The 15,613-nt window shown below is 38.7% G+C and overlaps 1 protein-coding gene across 1 annotated transcript in view; it reads right to left on the bottom strand.

The window, feature by feature from the left end:
• Nucleotides 1-4,717: 4,717 nt before the first annotated feature.
• The window catches only part of LOC126297654 (COMM domain-containing protein 5-like), a 67,732-nt gene continuing 56,836 nt past the window's right edge, over nt 4,718-15,613 (bottom strand). The window contains exon 5 of the transcript XR_007552560.1: nt 4,718-5,764. The gene's annotated coding sequence lies outside the window, so the exon portion shown is untranslated. The remainder of the gene's footprint in view (nt 5,765-15,613) is intronic.

Raw genomic sequence — 15,613 nt, 5'->3', positions numbered from 1 at the left:
CTCACAATTAAATAGGATCTGCCATGGTAATACAATGCCAGTCAATAGGCCAAAGTATTCTACAAACAGCATACATAACCTGTTTTATGAGGACAGGACAGTTAGCCTGTGAGGGACAGAGATCTGTAGTAATTTAAGGTCAATAATGGAGCTAATTCACTCATAAATTCTGCATTGAACTTGATACAGACTTTATTTGCTGTGACCAGTACTACTTACTATGTTACTCATCATAGCTGTAGTATGGTACTGAATGATATGAACATTCCTGGATTTTCTGTTTAGAAGGAATGTTTGAAGAGGAATTCAACATTGCAATTTTGATTTGCTATTTTAATTTCTGTAGATCGACCTAAGTGTCCCTGATAGCGTGAACATATGATCAAAATGACTTAAGAGCTTTGAGAAAGAACTACAATAATATTTTGGTACAAAAGTTATTGAAGGCTTTACACAATGCCCTCTAGAAGCTGAGTGCATTTCAATTAAAATCTGCCTATTTGCAGATTTTTTCCTTGTTGTGTACCTGTTACCTCTGAGATGGCACTGAATGACAGTTCCTCTGAACATGTACCAAATGTTCCTTGTGTGTTGCAGGCTCTGTGACTGATGCAGCGTACTGTAAGCAGCAGAATGGTCCTACTGAGCTGGTGTTGTGTATAGCCAAGGAGATGGAATTGGTTGTGAGGCAGCATGGCTATCCCAAAACAAGTACCCTCACAGACACGAACCACATCACACAACATTTCAGGCCCTGTCTGGGCATTCGTGTGATCATTGGCCCTTTCAGACAGATGAACATGCAGGGAGGTGGCAGATTGTGAAACACTTGATTTGGAGGATTGGGTGCTCGAGGATATTGAGACAAACCCTAGTACAAGCTCCAAACTTGGTGTATGCTCAGTCTGCCATCTCCCTGCACGTTCATCTGTCTGAAAAGACCTCTGACCACACAAACGCCAAAAATGGGATTGAAATGTTGTGTGTTGAGGTTGGTGTCTGTGAGGGTACTTGTTTTGGTGTATCCATGCTGCCTCTCTACTGTTTCCATACGCTTGGCCATACACAAATACCATCTGGGCTTGTTCCTGATATGAATACTGGACCATTCTGCTGCTTAGAATACACTGTATCAGTCACACAGCTTGTAACACACAAGGGGGACACACCTTTGTCAGATGAACTATCATTCATCAACACCATATACTGTGGCCACAATGCATTTCTGGACACATGTTCATAGGATCCTTTTTCCTCCATTTCCAGTCAGCAATCCACCCCTGCACTTTGTCAGTTTTATTAATTTTGACCCCATATCTTTTTCTAGAGCTTGGTTGACTATTTATTTGAACCTCCCTATGTGTTTACTGCCAGAATCAAACGGTTGTAACTGATTTCAGTTAAATGAGGTGTCCATTTTACTATGTATGCAGAAAAATCTGCATACTGTCTTAGTCATTTGTAGTTTAGTGCTCATGACTGCTGTAGCTGTATTGTAATAATTGATTCCTGTCTATTTGTACGAAATCAGGCCTGTTTGCAGTCAATAGGTTTAGTATAGTCCCATTGTGGGAAGATGTCCAACAATCTATTCCTGGTAATCTCCTAAGAAAGCTTTTACAACTGTTTCAACAATATTTTCTCTTATCTGCCACTACTGTACTTGTTTTTTGTCTTCAGTCCAAATACTGGTTGGTTGGTTGGTTGTTTGATTGATTGATTCAGGAGAGGGGACAAAACAAGGTCATCAGTCCCATCGGATTATGGAAGGGAGTCTGCCGTGCCCTTTTTAAAAAACGCTCCTGGCATTTGCCTGAAGCAATTTAAGGAAATCACGGAAAACCTAAATCAGGATGGTCAGACACAGGTTTGAACCGTTGTACTCCCAAATGTGAGTCCCAGTGTGCTAACCACTGCACGACCTCACTGAGTACAAATACCTTCTTCGAAGTGGCTGCTTGCACCAGTCTATCATGCAAAGGCATTTTCATCTCTGTGTAATTATGGCAACCTACATTCATTTGAACCTGCTTGCTGTACTCGGACATTGGTCTACCTGTACAATTTTTAGCCTCCCCCCTCTATCTTCCCTCCCCCTTTCCCCACTGATTACCAAACCGATGATTCCCTGATGCCTCAAGATATTTCCTATCAACTCACTCTTTCCTTTAATCAAGTTGTACTATCATCATGTAGCTGTAGTAAAGGTTAACCAGAACTAAATGACTTACCTCTGCAATTCTGTGACCAGCTTCAGAATTTTCTTGGCAGAGATGGATGTGTCCAGCTGTCAGCTAAAGAGAATCTTTAAATGAAAAGCTGGAATGTTTAGACTGAATTGGAGCTTTGCTGGGATAGGAGTAGATTCCAAGGGTGGAACCCAACTGATAAATCAAGGTTTATTTTATAGATTAATACAACATCTGAGACAAGGCTACACTGAAGTCCATTTTCTCCTTAGTCAAAACAAATCTTAGAAGTTTTACTTAATAACATGAATCTGATAACAGCTGAGTGTTCACACACAAATCTATCCATCATCCTATGACCATAAAACAGTGAAGTGTAACTTCTCACTCTTAACAAAGAGACCACCAAGTCTTAACATATAAATCTGTTACCAACTATGAGATTATCAAGTGTTAACATGTAACTGTGTTAGAACTCTTCAGAGAGACCACCAAGTCTCCATACACAAATTTGTTACAAGTATCACCAGACACAAAATGGTACAAGTTTTACATTAGGTTTTAATAAGAGAGGAGCATTATCTTAGCCGAGAATGCAGGCATGGGATCTGCTGTATGATGAAGTCAATGTGGATACTGGAGTGAACTGCTCTTATTGTTACTTGGGACAACTTTTATACTGGAGTGAGGGTCTCAGTGTTCTTTTTCAAACATTACCAAATGTCTGATGGGTGCAACCATGCATTCTGTATTGCCCTCGAATTGTTACCCTACCTTGTGGAAGATTTTGTGCAGGAAGTAAGGTGTTTGTGACATTGTGCTTGGCCATGGTCAGTGTTACAAGCTGTCATCTCGCATGTCCACATGCTGACTGCAGAAACCTAACTTGCTACTCTGTGCCTCTATACCTCCATATTAAAGCCTTTTAATTATCAGATAGAAATAACCATGCTGCAAATTTACAAGTGTTAGTTGCAATATGTGACACCATAAACTATTTTTTTTCTTCAAATTGGTTCAGTACCTTGTTATTAGGTATATAAACTACACAATCTTCAGAATTCTTCTGCACCCCAACATTTCAAAACCTTTTATTCTCTTCTTGTCTAAACTGTTTCTTGTCCACCTTTTTAGTTCTGTACAAGGTTACATTCCAGGCAAATACATTCAGAAAAGACTTTCTAACATTTAAATTTATATTTTTTTCTTCTGAAATGGTTTCAATTCTACTGACAGTTTGCATTTGTATCCTCTCTTTTTGGGCCATTTCAGTTATCTTGCTACCTAAATAGGAAAGCTCATTAATGCTTTTAATTCCTCATTTGACAGAACTACACTGTCATCAGGAGACCTCAATGTTTTCATTTATTATCCCTGAACTTTACTGTGCTTCCCAAATTTCTTCCTGGTCTCCTCCACAGATTTTTAAACACAAAGATTGAATAACAAAAGGGACAGGCCACAACCCTGTCCCCTCCCTTCTCCACTGCTGCTTCCCTTTTAACTCCGCAAATTGGAGCCTGACTTCTGTAAAAGTTATGAATAACATTTCACTCCATGAATTTTATCCCTGCTACCTTCAAAATTTCGGAGTGTATTTCAGTCAAAATTGTCAAACGATTTCTCTAAATCCACAAAAGCTATGAATTTAGATTATCCCTTACCATCTTCTAAGATGGGAAGATATGGAAACCAAACATTCTCCCCAAGGTTGGCTTCTACCAGTTCTTCCATTTTTCTGTAAGTAATTAGTGACAGTAGTTTGCAACCATAACTTATTAAACTAGTTGTTTGGTAGCATTCACACGTTTCAGTACCTGTCTTTGGAATTGTAATTATTAAATTCATCCTGAAGTCTGACGATGTTTCACCTGTCTCATACAGGGTGTCCCAGAAGGAATAGTCACTACTTAGGTATATGGCAGGAATAATAATAATAATAATAATAATAATAATAATAATAATAATGACATGTCATCTACTCCAGGTGCCTTCTTCCACTTCCATCTTTCAGTGATCTGTCAAATGCTTCTTGCAATTTCATATGTCCCATCTCGTCTTCATTTACGTCCTCTTCCCATTCTATAATATTGTGTTCAAGGTCATTTGTATATATGCCATATGCTCTTCAGCTTTCCCTTTACTGCTTAATACTGACTTCCCATCTGAGGCCTTGATATTCATACAGCTAATTCTCTTTTCACCAGATGTTTCTTTAATTTTCCTGCAAGCATCAGCTATCATTTCCCTAGTCATGCATACTTCTACAGCTTTTCACTTGCACTCTAGCCAATCCTACTTAGTCACATTGCACACTCTTCTTCTTCTCCTTTTTTTTAGCAGCTCAGGAAAGTTAATTTTTTTGTATTGTATTACAATTGTGCTCAACAGATCATTTTTTGAGATTTTATTTTTGTGATTTAGGACCAAAACTATGTTAGTATGTACAGGGTGTTCAGAAACAACCTGAGAAGCTTGCAAGGGTGTTGCATGGTATGAGTTTTCATTACACATGAAAAAATAAAAAATATATTTTGTATTTTTATTTTACTTGTCACAACATGAAAAATTTCTAGAAACTTCATTTATCACAAATAAAAAGCGCTGATACAAGTTCAAACAACATATAAAGCAGACATAAAGCAATGTGTTCTGACTTCACAAGTGACAACAGCAGTGAACTTATGACAAACTGATCATTGTAGCAATTTTTATACACCTAGTACAGTGTCAGGCACATACATAGGTGGTAAGACATATTTCCATAAACTTTTTAAACTGCTAAGATGATGGTAACTATGCTACCTAAATTTCACAAAAGACATTAATTCTGTGGTAAGTATGCTTCCATGTCTACATCTACATGTAAACACTGTAAATCGCACTCAACTGCCTGGAAAAGGGTTCATCGAACCACCTTCACAGTAATTCTCTATTACTCCACTCTCTAACAGCGTGCAGAAGAAACAAACACTTGTATGCATTTTCAACTTCTCACAGCGTAATGAATAGTCCATTAAATTTCGGGCATGGAGCCGTGCAAATAAAATTTCCTCCACTGATATTTCGGCTGCGTATCGTCTGACCATCCTCAGAGTTAGTCACAAGATGCCAAGTGCGGCCTTATATGCTCCATCGTGGCAGTACTGCTAATGCAGGTCACAGATGCTGGTCGGCGCCAAAGAAACACACTTACACATGCGCCGCCAGTGGCGAAGGTGTACAGATAGTCAATTAGCTTATCGATGTATGATCGGCAGTGTTGACACCATGACGACTTCTCTGCAGTTTAATTACCCCAAGAACCGGATTCCATGCTTTGTCCAAATTAAAACCATTATCTCTGTTTATTAAATTATTAGCCAATCTAATCTCTATAGCTCTCTTGAGGACAGATTCCCAAAAGGAAGAGGTGGATGTTAAAATCTTCACATCATTGTAATTTATAGAATGCCCTGTATCAATACAGTGTTTGGCCACTGCTGATTTGTCTGGCTCTAATAAGCGTGTGTATCTCCGATGCGCCACACATCTCTCTTGAACAGTATGTTTCTTACGTGGTCTGGGTTATGAAGCTATAAGCAGAAAAAAAGTCCTTTCACAAACAGCTAGTATAAAAGAGTCTACTACAAAAAAGTTTCTTTTCCGCATTTATGAAACCTGCTTACTGAAAAAATAAATGCGTAAGATCCAAACATGACAAATCTCCAATACAAAAATCTGAAATTAGCCTAACAATAATGAAACAACAAGCAGAAAGCTCTGTGGTACATCCTTCTGAGCATGTGTGAGTTATCGTTGCCTACTGCGCAGGTGTGGATTGACAGCAGTTTATAACTGCTCTCTATTCTGGCATGTGGATAATGTGTCTGCTAATTTTGGTAGTTTCATCCGTTCTACCGCTAGATGGCTGTTGCGCTAGACCAGTACCGTTCACAGCGGATTGTCGTGTAATACCCACTTAAGTGTTCTACCAATAAACAGCACTCTTTGGCTCACCTTCTCCATGAAATTTTCTGTGTGTTCCTTCCAATTTAAGTTGTTCATAACTGAATTCCTTGGCATTTAGTTGAATTATTGTGTAACCAAAGTTTAAAGGATTCCTTTTAGCACTCATGTGGATGACCTCATACTTTTCATTATTTACAGCCAATAGCCAATTTTTGCACCACACAGCTATCTTTTCTAAATTATTTTGCAATTTTTTTTGATCTTCTGATGACTTCACTAGACAATAAGAGACAGCATCATCTGCAAACAAACTATGACGCATCCTCAGATTCTCTCCTAAATCATTTATATGGATAAGGAACAGCGGAGGGCTCTTTTAAAAAGAAAGGATATTGTATGTCTGGACTATACTGCTACGTACAACAGATGTGTACTGTGGGCTACCACCTCTCCAGGAGATCACATGTCAACAGCTGAAATTGACACAACTTACAGAGTTGCTTGGGCGGTTTACGTTGTAGCCTCACACGGCTTGGGCTGTTTACACCGTAGCCTCCATGGTGTCAGATGGCACCGGTATTGCTGATAAACAGTGCTCCTATCACAGTATACAGTACTACAGTCATGGGTACCACTTTCCTATGCAACCTGTTATTGCTAAGAAAAAGAAAGTTCTTGGCATAAGCCAAAGGATATGTTGACATCATCAACAACCTCTATGATGCCGATTCAGTGACTTTCCAGAACCATTTCTTTACTACTTCCACTTTATTGTCAGTAATTTATATGCTGGGTATCCAAGGCAGTCACCATCTTCACCGTCTTCTCAACCCTGCCAGCTCCACACCGACCTTGGGAATGAATTCACACAGATTTTGTGGGACCTTTTATGAATTTCTACTGGCTTCTTGTAACTGATGCATATTACAAGTCTCCGTATGTGATCCGTTGTCCCTCTACTTCTGTGGTGACAACACTTTCAGCTCTGTCAAAAAATTTTGCAATGGAAGGTCTTCTGTACACATCAGTTACAGACAATGGCCTCCAGTTCATATCTCATGAATTTGAAGATTTTTTGTAAAAGAAGCAGTGACTGAACAATAGGTAGTTCAGTTCAGTGAAGAGCGGGACCTTATTTCTGCAGATTCCTTCAAAACAATGTGGCATCCTTCTCCACGATAATGGTTTGTGATCTCTGCTTTTGTAACACAAGTTTTCAAATTCCTTAGACTTTCAACATGGCTTCATCATCAAAGACAACAGTGAATACTATATAGTGCCAATGTCTCCACATAGCAAAACAATACAAAGCATTCAATAATACAGGCAGATAGTAAAATGTAGTGGAATAAGTAAAAGAGTGAAATGTGGTTGAAAAGAGCACATCAGTTAATTTCGGGATAATGGGGAGCTTTTAACAGGGAGCTTGTAATATACAAATGTAAAAGTAGTGATGCATTAGTTCCACAGGGCCTGCTAGTTATGTCAAACCAAGGTATATTTGGCAAAGACCAGATGCCCATAACAGACATTCTGTTGTGTATGGGAACAATTCAGTGGAGAGGAAGTTCTGTACAGGCAGTAGTGATATTAAACTATCATGATTAAAAACTTATAAGGACAGAGTCAACTTCATATGAATGACACAAATGCAACACTTAAACAAAATATTCTAGCTATCAGGGCCTCATTGCATGTCAGTACATGAAATTACAACACAAAAGTAATAACAGGTATAATAAAATGTTTATGAACACAAAAAAGACAAACCATATGATTATGTAAATTTAATCAACAATGTAACAGAGGAACCAGCTTAATTTTTCAAGTAATTCCTTTACAGAATAGGAGTGACCCCATGAGAAAACACTTCAGTTTAAATTTGAAAGCACGTGGATTACTGCTAAGATTTTTGAATTATTGCAGTATCTTATTGCCCATCTAGTAATGAAGAAGAAAGGCTCAGTACAGGGCAACATGTGCATCACAGTACTTCCATATTATGCTAGGTAGTCCATCATATCCATGAGGATTATCAGTGGCTTAATTATTGACTCAGTCTCCTCCTTTTCAGTATCACAGAGGGATATTTCAGACATCAGTCTTGGAAAGGCATTTTCCAAAAGAGTTATACGATTCCCTGTAGAAATTCAGTTTTTATTTAACTCACCAGCAATGCTCAGAAAGCGACTGTTAAATACTGCACATATATCTGACTTATCAGTAACAGAAATATTTTTATTACGAACTGTGCTGCTGACTGGACACTTCCTTCATGACTGACCACATGGTTTTAATTTTAACCTGTGAATTAGCTATTCTATTTGCATACCACGTACTCTTTGCCTTCCTAATAAAATTTTTAAGCACCTTACAATACTCTTTGTAATGGGCTACTGTAGTTTGATTTGACTATCTTCAACATTTTGATATAATTCCCACTTTGCTTCACACGATATCCTTATCCCGCTAGTCAGTCACCCAGGCTGCCTTTTACTGCTAGTTGCCTGTTTAGAGTAACTTTCGAAGAGTGTGAGAAATGCGTTAAGGAAAGCACTTTATTTGTCATCCATGTCAACAGCCCTATAAACATCCTGCCACTCTTGTTCCTTAATGGGGTTTAAAAAACTGACTATTGCCACTGTATTAGATTTTCTACATTTTTTTGAGTACAACCTTTGTATGTTAAAATTTGTGCATCATGGTCTGAAAGGTATTCACCCTTTTACTGACAGAATGCCCATCCAGTAATGAAGAATGAATAAAAATATTGTATATAGTTGTGTTACTGTTCTCCTGCATCCCGTTTGGGGGGGGGGGGGGGGGGGGGGGGGGGAGAGACAATCTGCATCACATCATATCAATTTAGGAGAACTTCCAACATCCTTTTTCTTCCACAGTCACATATAAAATTAATATTGAAGTTACCATACATAAATAATTTTTGGTACTTCCTATAAAATGAACCAAAAACCCTCTCTAGCTTGAGCAGAAATGCTCTGAAGTCAGAGTTAGGATGCCTATAAACAACAACAACAATATATTGACAATAAAATTTAATCTCAATCATTGGACTGTAAATTGTACGGAGGGGTGGAATGTAAATTATAGTGACATGATCTCACTGGGTGCTGTATAAGAGTTGTAGTGTGCATTGGCTATTGTACTGAATGGTTCTTTAAGAGATTTTCTGGATCCGAACTACAGCTGTATTTCAGCACTGACAGGAGATGTGAAATGCAATATCTGAAATGGTCCATCCCAGGGCACATAAATTTCTTAGATCTGCCCGGCTTTTTGGTGGATTGTTAACATTACATAATTTCCTGCTTGGTGTTGCGGCACCCTAACATTGTTGCGACTATAGAGCTGTTGTTTCCATGTCACAGTTGCGTTGTACTGCTGCAATCTCTTCCAAATTAACTTTAATCTTTTAGCCAGGTGCTTCAGATTGCTGGAATTTATTTGAGGAGGCAACTTCTCTATGTCTTCATTTTGCAGCCGTAAATGACTGCAAGAGGATTAATCCCTGTTGCTTCATGTATCCTATCATTGTATGATGAAATTACAAATGTAAGTAGTCTATCCCAGTCTGAGTGTGACATGTTCACATAATGAGACAACATTTTAATGCCTGTTTTATGTGCAAGTTCAACCCTGCCATTACTCTTAGAGTGAAATGGCGTAGTTCTCCACTCCATTATTTTAACCTTAAGATTGGACAAAGTTTGCCCCTTGAACCATTATTATATCCTCTGGACTTCCAAATGGTAGTACCAAATGAGTGACGAATGTTTTCACAACTGTCCCAGCGGTCATGTCTTCAATAGGTATCATAAGATAGCAAGAGAAATGGCCAGTGATAGAGGAACAGTTCGACTGTATCGAGTGCTAAGATTTGAGAAAGTTCCACCACATCAGGCAAAATTTGAAGATATATATTTGGTCTTTGTCTTGCGCTCTCCTTGCACACAGAAGACAATTTTGAACATTTTCTTCGACATCTTTCTTTCATTGTGGCCACCAACAATAGCCTGTGACATAGACTCGTGTAGCCCTTTTCCCATTATGACACACCTGTACGAAGTGTGATCAAAAAGTAATGGGATTTTTTTTAATTCCACAGGCTTTATACATCTGATTTTCAAAAAAATTTCCTCGTTGCTAAATGTTTCTGATGTATGTTTACAGTTTCAGCTGTTTTGAATATTTAGTTTATTGTTGGCAGTCAAAAAGGCTGTGTGCGTTTTTAAGGGCTCAGCAAAATTTTACTTCCAAAGAGATGGATCAAGGAATATGCTTTAAATTTTGCTTGAAAAATTGGATAAAGTGCAGCACCACATTCAAAACGTTGACTGTAGCTTTTGGCACATCTACTATGAGTAAGACAAGACTTTACACGTGGTATAAATGTTTCAAAGAGGGTCAAGAAGATTTTGAAGACGACTGTCTTGGATGCCCTGGCACATCAATTACTGATGACAATGTAATAGTAGTAGCAGTAAAGAAAATGGTTCTGGAAAATCACCATATCACCATGAGAGAGGATGATGATGATGGCATGTCATTTAGCTCATACCAAGCAATTTTTTTCAGATGTTTTGGACATGAAATATGTAGCAGCAACATTTGTTCTGAAATTGTTGACTTTTGGCCAAAAACAATGTCGTGTAGACATTGCTCAGGAAGTGCTGAACGAAGTCTAAAATGATCTAGAATTTTTAAAGAAGGTTATAACAGGTTACATAATGTGAGTATATGGGTATGATGTCAAACCAAGGCCCAACGACCCAATTGAAACTGGCTGAATAGCTAATATTGAAAAAAAATTGACACATTCAATCAGATGGGAAAGTTCGTTTCACTGTTTCCTTCCATTACAGTGGGATAGTGCCTCATGAGTTCCCTCCTTATGGTTACACAGTCAGTAAGGAGTATCACCTGGAAGTTATGTGCATGAAATAATCTGAAGAAAATGACCAACTTTGTGGCAAAACTACTTGTGCAAACTGCATTGTGATAATGCTCCAACTCACACCTCAATGCTTAATCATGATTTTTGGTAAAAAACAAAACTTTTGTGTTTCCTCAGCCACCATAATTGCTACAAAATTTCAGAATGCAGATAACACTGGTATTAGTGTCAGTGAAGATAGTGAGCCTATCTCCAGCAAAACTGGAGGTTGTACTAATGTCAGTATATAAGGCACAAGTAGCCAAAATACTCCCTTTGTCGGAAACAGTCCAGGACAGGCTTTGTTTTTAAGAAACAAAAATAATAGCTTATTGCACGTACCAAGTAATGATCCTACTTCCTATTGAAGTAGCTCCCTTGGCTATCTATACACAGTTGCAAACATTTCTGATTTCTGGAGGTCTTTGAAGCAAGCACGGAAATTTTCAGCTGTGAGGCTTATAAGCTCGTTTCTCACAGCCTGTTTGATGTCTGTGATATCTTGATGACGCTTTCCTTTCACTCACCTTGTGGAAACAAAAAATCACAAGGTGAGGGGTTGGGTGAATATGGCTAATGTGGGATGACAATGAAGAATGTCTGGCCAGATACTCAGTAATACAGGTAAAGCAGTATGGGGTCTGGCATTGTCATGCAGAAAGACCAAGTCCTGAGAATGTCACAAATCAGGGCATTGTCATTGAATTGCTTGTCTCAAATGTTTCAAGGCTTTGATGCTAGTCCCTTACTACCGAAGAATGTGGTCAACATTGTCTTTGTCCTCAAACTTTTTTTTTTTTTTTTTTTTGGGCTGGTGGCCCGCTCCGCCATTCTTGCACTTTGTTTGACGTTCATGTGGTCACATGGGAGCATCAACTTTCATTCCCAGCAATAATCTTTGACAGAAATGTGTCATCACGTCTGACTGTCCAGTAGTTCAGTAAAAATTCTTTGTCTTCCCTCTTTCTGTTTGTATATTATTGTGTGAGAGATGAGTTTTGCTTTTAGTTTCCATTTCCTTAAATCTTCTTGTGAAATTTTATGATACTCATCATGATTCAAATTAAGTTGACCTGATATTGCACGCACAGTTACATGACAGATTTCTTGCAATAACTGAGCTACACTCTTCATGTTTAAATCAGTATGTGCTGTAGATGGTCAACCAGCTCTGTGATTGTCATGCACTGAATCTCTGTCTTCAAGAAACCTTTTGTGCCACTCACAAACATACCCTCTTCAAAGTGTCACATCTGCATATGCTTGCTTAATCATTACCCACGTTTTACTAGGGATTTTTCTGAGCCTCGTGCAGAACTTAATGTTCACTCTTTGCTCACAATCTGCATTCATTGTGTCACAGTAATTAGTGCACCAAGAACTCAGACAGTGTGTTGCTAAGCACAACCCTGCCACCTAATGAACTTGCGTGGAAATATGGCTAAGGTCATTTCGAGGATGCACACATATCAAGTAACATAAAAAATGTTATTTGCTCCTTTTTAGTACTGTAAACTCAGAAATTGAAAAACCTGTCCTGGAACTTTTCTGACAAAGGGAATATGCTGAACTGGAAGTGACACACCACAAACTTCACAAAGTGGCACATCTTTCTGCTGGAGGTGGAAACGGTGTGTTAAAGGGTTGTGTCCTATGTGCAGTCTGGTGAACAGCACTTTCTGCCATCAGTGAGGTTGGCATGAGGTCTGCCATGCCTTTGTGGGTGATTTGAGTGACCACAGTGTTTTCTGCCACCTCCAACCATTCAGTTTCCCCCTGAAGCACAATTGGTCTGTCAGATAATGTGATGACAGTGTGCAAGGCGACGGCACATTGACATACAACACCATTCCAACATGCTTCCTCAGCTGTTCTGTCCTGATATGTACAGGTACACAGCAGAATATAAAATCCTTGCCAAAGTGCTGGAGCCACTGTACAGAGTAATGGATGGAACTGATGAGAAACCTTGTACCGTGATGCCAGAGAATCCACTCTAGTACCATCATAATACCATACAACTCCGCATCAGAATTTGTAAATTATTTCAGAAGGAGCACCTTGAAAACCATATCAGTGCAAACAGCAGAAAAAGTATTCTCTTGCTGGGATTCATTCGTATAAATAATGATAAAACTACAGTACGTATTCCAAATTGAAGAAAACAGATTTGTAAAAATGTAATGTATAGTATAAGTTTTCTCATACTGGGTAAAACTTAAAATCACTTTGGGCCTCTGAAGATGGCAAGGCAGCAATTTATTCCATTCCTGGCTGTGCATTTGAACGTCTAATATAGCCAGATACTTGAAACAGTCCATCGCACACATCTCAAATGGCTTGGTCGCATGGGAATGGTTTCTGATGAGATGCTCTAAGTTGGACTGAATTGCACTAAATACCAATGACTGAGCAACCCTGAGATTTTCAGTGTCTGCTGAGCCAGGAGGCAGCACCACCAAATCCAGAGTGGTGTTACATCAGCCTCTGCACCCAGACTCTGAACTGGGCCCTCTGAAAGGTTCCAGTTGATATCCAAATGCCCTCATGACAGACAGAGTCCAACTAATTGAGGTAGGAAATATGAGCTGATCCATGAACCATGCTGCCACAATATAACCATGATCTGACAAGTGCCCTATAAAACTGTATGGAGTGGGATCTATCAGTTCCCCGCGACTTTGTGCTGAGGCACTGCAAAATATTCAATCATTTGAAACCCTTTGTTCGCAAGTCTTTCAGGTGTGGGAGCAAAGTAATTTCGAGTCAAACAGTAGGTCCAAAAAGCACTGAGTGTCCTCAAAATGTAAAATATTGTCCCCCACTGTGATCTCTGGTTGGTTAAAATTTTGACAAGCATTGTTAAAACACACACACACACACACACACACACACAGAGTCTTTCCTGATGAAAACCTAAAACCAGTTTTATTGGGCCAAGCATCCATCATCCTGATGGTCAGCTGTAGTTGTCTCATTGCTGTCATAAAATGGGAGGAAGAGTAAAAGATAAAACTAAGATAATAGCATTCCATGTTAAGGGACCTTTAAAGGCAAAAATAATAATTGATGATAAACCGATGGAACTTTCAAATCCCTGGTATGTTAGATATCATATATCACACCCAATGATCAAGAATTCAAATTCCAAAAATTCCAATAGTTGGGAAGTACTTTAAGTCACACTCCCCTCAGAAAAGTTAGGAATGAGACAGGGCTAAAATTTTATAATGTTATGGCCATTCCAGTTCTGATGTATGGGTCACAGAATTGGACTAACTGCTTGTCAATGGAGGATGGTTAAAGCAGAAGATGAGACTCTGAAAAGCACTAGCTGCTTACAAGCTCACAGACCAGAAAAAAAATAGTGAATCTGGAAATGAACTGGACATTAATAATGTACTTCAGATAATAGGAGTACAGAAAGAAATAGCATAAGTTCCTTAAAAAAATGTCAGATGAACAAAAACTAAATTAATATACAAATAAAGTATATATCTCATGAGGAAAGAAATGTGGGTCATTTTAAGAAGAGATGGGAAGCTCAGCTGGAGGCTACTCTTGTGTGTGGGGGCGCGCGCTCACGCGCGCTCGTGTGCGCGTGCGTGTACACCTGTCCTTTTTTCTCCCTAAGGTAAGTCTTTCCGCTCCCAGGATTGGAGTGACTCCTTACCCTCTCCCTTAAAACCCACATCCTTTCGTCTTTCTCTCTCCTTCCCTCTTTCCTGAAGAAGCAACCGTTGGATGCGAAAACTTGAATTTTGTGTGTGTATCGACCTGCCAGCGCTTTTGTTTGGTAAGTCACATCATCTTTGTTTTTAGATATATTTTCAATAAATACTCAACAATATATAAAATGTAACGTAGCACAAAATATTAGAAATTCATATGCATGAGTAACAGTCATCTTCAAAAGCCATAAAAGTCAAATTGAGGAGCATAAGAGGTAGTAAAAACAACACACTTTATAGATATAAGAAATTGTAAAAAATCCAAGAAAATTACAGCAAAAATGACGGGGGCATCACACGCACGCACGCACATGCACATACACACTAAATGAAAAAAATAGGTAGTGGAACAATGGGACAACAGGACCAAAGGGGGAAATATTCACAGATTATACAAAATTACACACAATTTGAATCAATGTAATGTTAGATATATTAAAAGCAATATGCACCATATCACCATAGAGCAATATACCCAAATATTAAAATTTTATTTTGTTGCAATAAAAGTAAGAAAAGGAAAATCGACAAAAGGGAGACCCGATACCATGTATAAGGAAATTGCAATGTGTGAAATGAAAGGGCAATGGGAGCATAAAAAATATACCAGGTGCACAAATGAAATGAACAGTAGAAATATGTAGGCAGTCAGTGCATCATTCTGAACAGACAAAGGCTATGCCATCAACAATCTGCCAAAAATACTAAAAAAGCTATTGGTGAGCAGGACCTGTCTAACTGCAGAAGGGTTAGCAGCATGATGAATATAAATTTCCAGCTTGCTTAGA

Source organism: Schistocerca gregaria, chromosome X, assembly GCF_023897955.1.
Source record: "Schistocerca gregaria isolate iqSchGreg1 chromosome X, iqSchGreg1.2, whole genome shotgun sequence".
NCBI lineage: Eukaryota > Metazoa > Arthropoda > Insecta > Orthoptera > Acrididae > Schistocerca > Schistocerca gregaria.
Note: the sequence above shows the minus strand (reverse complement) of the source record. Positions and strands in the feature narration are given on the sequence as shown.